The sequence below is a fragment of the Triticum dicoccoides genome, chromosome 6A (assembly GCF_002162155.2).
Source record: "Triticum dicoccoides isolate Atlit2015 ecotype Zavitan chromosome 6A, WEW_v2.0, whole genome shotgun sequence".
NCBI lineage: Eukaryota > Viridiplantae > Streptophyta > Magnoliopsida > Poales > Poaceae > Triticum > Triticum dicoccoides.
In genome coordinates, this window is record NC_041390.1 from 1,815,355 (window position 1) to 1,822,196 (window position 6,842).

A 6,842-nucleotide genomic window follows, 5' to 3' on the forward strand; every position below is an offset into this window, starting at 1 on the left:
TTCTCCTTCTCCAACTAGGAAAGAAGGGAGTTCTACTCCCGATGGGGGTAGGACTCCCCCTTGGCGCGCCCTCCTTGGCCGGCCGCCCCCTCCCCTTGGCTCCTTTATATACAGGGGCAAGGGGGCACCCTAGAACACACAAGTTGATCTTCGTGATCGTTCCTTAGCCGTGTGCGGTGCCCCCCTCCATCATATTCCACATCGGTCATATTGTAGCGGTGCTTAGGCGAAGCCCTGCGACTGTTGAACATCAAGATCGTCACCACGCCGTCGTGCTGGCGGAACTCCTCCCCGAAGCTTTGCTGGATCGGATTCCGGGGAGCGTCATCGAGCTGAACGTGTGCCAAGAACTCGGAGGTGCCGGAGTAACGGTGCTTGGATCGGTTGGACCGGGAAGACGTACGACTACTTCCTCTATGTTGCGTCAACGCTTCCGCTTCGGTCTACGAGGGTACGTAGACAACACTCTCCCCTCTCGTTGCTATGCATCACCATGATCTTGCGTGTGCGTAGGAAATTTTTTGAAATTACTATGTTCCCCAGCAGGGCTAGCCAGGCCCGAACGAAAGCCCCCTTTTCTACTGGTGCAAAATAGAGCGTCGCGCCTTCAATGCCACACCAGGTCGGCGGCAATGAAGTTGAGTGTAAGATACTATTACATTTGAAGTTACTCATAGACTAAGGCAAATAAATAGGCACAAATAGTAGGAAATTTACTGCATCGTTCAAATATGTTAAAAAATAGTTCTGTAAAGAACTGAGAGTTACTCATAGACTAATGTAATCGATCTATATGTATGGTCCATGGATTTAGGTTTTAAGCACTGATTCCAGTATAAATGAAAGCTTCAAGTGCACTTAGCATTTACTATATTTATTAATAACTCTATGAGTTTTGCCTTTAAGCAGATTTTTATGAGACTAGACATATTATTATCGCTTCCAAACATAACTCTATTACTCCTGGATACATAGTGCTCAATTGTTAAAACAAAGATTCAAGTATCCATTGAAGTTCTATATGACGATGCAAATCTTGCAGTTGCAGAAGCCGAAGAAGACACCATCACACCAAGACTGCGTGACTTTATAATACCAACGATGCTGGCAATGATACAGGCATTCAGACTTTATACAAAATGTCATCCTGTCGCGCTTAATCTCACAGTTCTCTGTGCATCTCAAATATATTAAGGGTTAGACCATAATAGTGAGACATCAATTGTAATAACATACCGTGTCCAACTATTGCATAATTGGTAACATGTATTATTCCTCCACGGCATAGAAACAATGTGCGTCAACATCGTATTTAAGAAAACTTCCAGTAATTCCATAAGAAACCTACTTCAGAAGAACAAAAGCTAGAACATACCTGCAGTCATACTGCTTCCTAACAACACAAGCATCACCATAAAACAAGCAGTGGCGGATCGTTTGTCCATCCTTGAATTCCACAACTGACGAGGCCCAAGGAACAATATATAATGTCAAATCGATAAGGAACGAAGTATCTTATCTATAGGCTTAAAGGCAAATAAAGCTGCATCCAAAAGATATCATGACCACGTACAGGAAGATGGTCCCCACTAAGGCTAAAGGGATAGATGATGTCAAATGGATATGTTTCAGCAAGCCATCTATAGACCTCTAAAAAGGGACATAATGAAATGCATGCAAGAGATAACATGACCAAAGAATAACCAATTGTCTTGACTTGCAGTTAATCTATTATATTTGAAATGTACTAATCACCAAGCGTACAAAATAAAATTATTTAGTGCTGGGCCAAATTGTTGTTGGGACCACATGCCATGATGGAGACGATATCGTGGCCCCAGCGGATACCTGTGAATGTCACCCTTTATTTATTTATTATCCAAAATTAGCCAAAAAGAATCCATGCACCTTCTGCCATGGGTGTTACTCAGTAAATTTCACATGTAAAATCCATCCCAGTTGTAGATATCTCTGGTGGGCTGATGAGTTGTTCCTTCCACAAACGCATCTACCTCTGATTGTTACTCCTAGAGGATTTATAGCATGATGATAGTAGTATGCCACACATATCCTGGATGTTTGTCGATAAAGCTTCTTTTCCAAACTGGTTTCGACGAGGCGGTGTTGAGTATCGTGATTAGTTAGGAAATATGAGATGGACTAGGATTTGTTCTGACTTGTCTTGTACTCCGAATTGATCATGTACTCCTATATATATACACGCCCATGATACTCAAGCAATAAACAATCGATTCTAGCAGATTTTTTCTCTCTCGCCGATCAATTGGTCGGTGATCTTTTTTTGTTCTTTGATCTAAGATCGAATTGAGTTGCCCGTCTGTCGTCTGTCTCATCGCGCGTCACTACTCCAACATTGGCTCATGGCCTCCACAACTAGGGGTGGGCATTCGGTAGAAACTAAAATTTTGGTTTATAGTGTTCGGTTAATCATCAAATTCGGTTTACAACCTAGAAAACAAAATTAACATCCAAAAACAGCTAACCAAGATTTCGGTTAACCGCAAATTCGGTTTGGTTTTCAGTTTAAATGGAATATATACTTCGTTGCTTACAAGCTTACAACCTAGCTGTGATCAAACTCGTCTGTGCACCCCCACCCTCTTCTATAACTGAGCATGTTGTCCCTTGAGAGTACCTACGCGATGTGGGACTAAACAAAGTCGCTGCACACCACCGGCTCTCAGAAGTTTTTTTTTTTTTGAGACAAGGCTCTCAGAAGTAGTGATATTAGTTATTCCGTTTGGGGCTTTGGGACATGCAATTGGTAAAAGGCCCATACCTATAACGCAAAAGGTTGGCTTAGCTCACACTGCGCCGTCTGTACGGGCGAACCCTATTTGGCGCTGCAGGCATCCATTAATGTGTATTTTGCAAACGAGCGCCCCGCGCTGGGCTGACCCATTCTAATATTTTCTCCGTTTTTCGAAAATGTCAATAAATGCTGGCACTAGAGTTCGAACCCGCAGCCCCTCCATTGCAACCACTACGATGTAACTACCAGGTCACCACCGCGCTAGTGCAACGATAGTTCGTTTTTCTTTTTTTAGTTGTCATTCAGTTCGGTTTATTATTTTTATTTTTTATTTTTTATCATTCTTTTTTTTGTTTAATGCACGGCTTTTTAAAATTTGTGAACCTTTTTTCTAAATTTATGAAATTTTTCTATCAATTTCTATACTTTTTTTCAAATTTGATGAACTTTTTCAAAATTTGATGATTTTTTAAAAATTGCTGAATTTGTAAAATTTCGCTGAACTTTTTTCAAATTGGAATAACTTTTTCTTAATTTTGATAATTTTTTTCCATTTCGACGAAATTTTTTCAAACTCGCTGAACTTTTTTTCATGTCCTATGAACTTTTTGAAATTGATTGAACTTTTCGAATTCAATGAATTCTTTTTCCAAAATCCACAAACTTTTTTTCAATTTTTTAATCGACGGTGAACTTTTATTCAAAATCGATGAACTTTTATTCAAAATAGATGAACTTTTTTCAGAACTGATGCACTTTTAAAAAAACTAAATATTCATTTTTCAAAATTGCTGGACTTTCTCAAAGTTTTTGAACGTTTTTTAAATTGATGATTTTTTTCTAATTCATGAAAATTCTTTGAATTCATGATCCTTTTTTTAGTTCGCGGTTTGTTTTTACATCTATGAACTTTCAGATTTTCTTCACATTTTTGTTCGAATATTGTGTTTTTCCAATTTATATACGCAGTAAATAGTAGGGGTGGAAAGTGGTAGCGGATAATCCGAAATATCCGATATTCGTATTCGAGAAAATGCCTATTCATATCCGAAACATCCGCATCCGAACCAAAATGGAAATGGAAATTATCCGTATCTGAATTTATTAAACAAATAAAAAATAAAATATGGTAGGAGATTTTGACACAAATATGGATATGGAAGTGGATATATCCGTATCCGAATAAGATTATGGGAGGTAATTTTTAAAATTCTAGGCCCAATATTCCAATTATCCAACATAAAAGCCAAATAAGTGGTCAAATTTTACTCTTTATATGATTAAACTGATAAACTATTATGCATTACAATAGTATTTATACATAAACCTATTTATCATTGACTTATTGTATGTCACAAGTTGATTATTTTAGGTCACATAGCTATCGACTAATTTACTTAATCAATATGTTGATATTATTCGTATCTGTTCCGAATCAAGAAAATATCCGATTTGTATCCGTATTCGAATAATATCCGAGCCGCATCCGTATCCGATAATATCCGTATTCGGATTCATATTCGTTTTGAAAATATGAAAATGGAAGTGGTAAGAGCACTATCCGATCCGCATCTGATCCGTTTCGACCCCTAGTAAATAGTGTGGTTATACGTACTTCTTGAACAGATCGGGCCCTAATAATTCACTAGAGCCTCTGTGGTATAGTGGTTGGCAACACGCACCAAGGCACCAAGTTGCCTAATCGGCGCTGACTAGGGGCTCCCGCCTGTACACGGTAGTTCTGCGGCAAGACGCGCGCCTAGCCTCGAGCGACGGCTATTCGGTTTTTCTTTCGGTTATAGGTTTCATACCGAACCGAGCAATTTAATTTCGGTTATCATAAGTAAAAACCAAATTTCACTGGTTTTTTCGGTTTCTGTATTGGTTCAGCATTTGGTTGGTCGGTTTTTATGCCCACCCCTGTCCACAACTCTCCTCCATCCAGATCGGTTCCTGCACACCGGCTTCACGCTTGCATCAGCGTGCCACTGTGCGCGTGGCCAAGGCACCCCGCGCGGTGCAGCTGCCTGCCTACGTTGCGTCATCCATGCACATGCATATAGCTACATGCACCCTTGCACCGTTCTGGATGAGGACATATGGTACTTCGAGAGCTGGATTAGCTCTGCATCACTGCCGCCGCTCTTCTTCCGCCTGGATCGCTGATGCCGAAACACACGAGCCCGTCGCCAGTGACCGGAGAAGATTCCGCCTGGATCGCTGCTCCAACATGTGCCAGCTAAATTTCCACTTTCCATTTTCAGTTGAACTAATGGTCTAAATTTTTTTGCATCTTTTTTTTTTGTAAATATATGAATGTGTCTCGCAAATCATGTATTTACCACGAACCGTCCTAATTAACAGCATATACACATTGTTTTACTCCCACCGTTCTAGAATATAAGGTGTATTGCTATCCATGCAAGTCAACCATTTCAATGTTTGACCAAGATTATGGAATAAAATAACAACATTTGCAATACCTAATACATAAAATATGAAACTACTTCTCATGATAGATCAAATGATATAAATTTTGTATTGTGGATATTGATACATCTTTTCCCTAATAATAAAGCACAGACTACTTCTTGTCGTCCGTCATTGAAATCGCCCCCAAAACTGTCGTAAATAACCCACCATGCCACCTATAAGTAAAGAAAACAATTCAATTTTTTTTCAAAGTCGTCGTCGTCGGAAACGGTTCTTATAAAGTCATACTCTGATGTCTCTCAAGGGACTCAAGTATCGTCTACGGCAACTTCCTCGATACCGGCCACCCCGACTCGACATCGACCACGGCGCCCCTCACATAGCTACACCATCCTACGCTCTTGGCTACCTCGACATCAGCACATTGGGCAAACCCATTGTTATTCTAGCTTATCACGTACTCAAAGAAGATCATGTGCTCCCATATATATGCACACGAGGCTCAAGCAATACATCAACAATTCCACCAATTTCCCCTCTATTCCTTCTACATGGAGAAATGCCTTGGTAGCAGTGCTGCAACCTGAAGAACACCCTGATAAACTCTCAGCACACCAGACCTCAAAACTTGTGAAGCTCTAAAATTCTCACTTTCTATTTGTTCTATCAGTCTTGTTCCCCACTTCAGTGCCTCTGAAGAAATATCATAGCGCGTGCTCCAGACAAGGATTAAAGTGGCACTCCACTCACCCAACCCAATCTAGTTGTGAGGTCATATCGTCTTTAACTTGGTACTCTATGGATGTCTTTTATTTTCATCTATACATACGATTCAATCCGTAGGTTAGGTATAAAGTCATCCTACTGCCCAACTAGATGCAAGCATGCATATGTACATAGGACTGGTCTTTTTTTTCTTCTAGAGCATTGCATGTATACCAACAAGCAACTGGTCGTGATTGGTGTATGAAATGTGAAAGTTACGGCTACAACCGAAATGAGTGCCCTGTGCACGGCGTGCACTGATCGTGATTATTAGAAACCGCGTACTTAAAGGTGCATCACTGTCCGATAGGAAAGCTACTAGCTTTGGTCACTTTCCGATATTGTCAAAAAAGCTTTGGTGCTAGGCTTCTTGGATTCAAAGGGGTTTTAATGAAATTTTGGAGGAGACTAATCCTTAGAAAATTTTCCTGCATGTGTTGTTTGAGTCGTAGAATAGCAATTCATAGAAGAAAATAATATATCATAGGACTCATTTACACTAGATTCCATAGAAAATAAACCCATACATGCAAACCTCAAGTTTAGAATCCGATGATTGTGTACAATAAAACATCCTACAGGCTTCTTCATTTTTTTATCAAGAACTTTATTCTTACACCTCAAATTTTTCTCAAGAAAAAGGTGTGGCGTGTTAATACAAAACAAAAATTTCAACAATTTCATATGTAGTCTACACAAAGGGAAAAAACCACAAATACAAAATTTAAAATAGGCTAATTTCTACTGCATTTGGGCTGGAAATTTATTTTTTGTGTGTAGCCTACAAATCATCATATGGCTTAATTAAACTATTCAAATGCGTACATAACATGTATATGTTTTCATAATTTTATAAATTAACATAAAATAA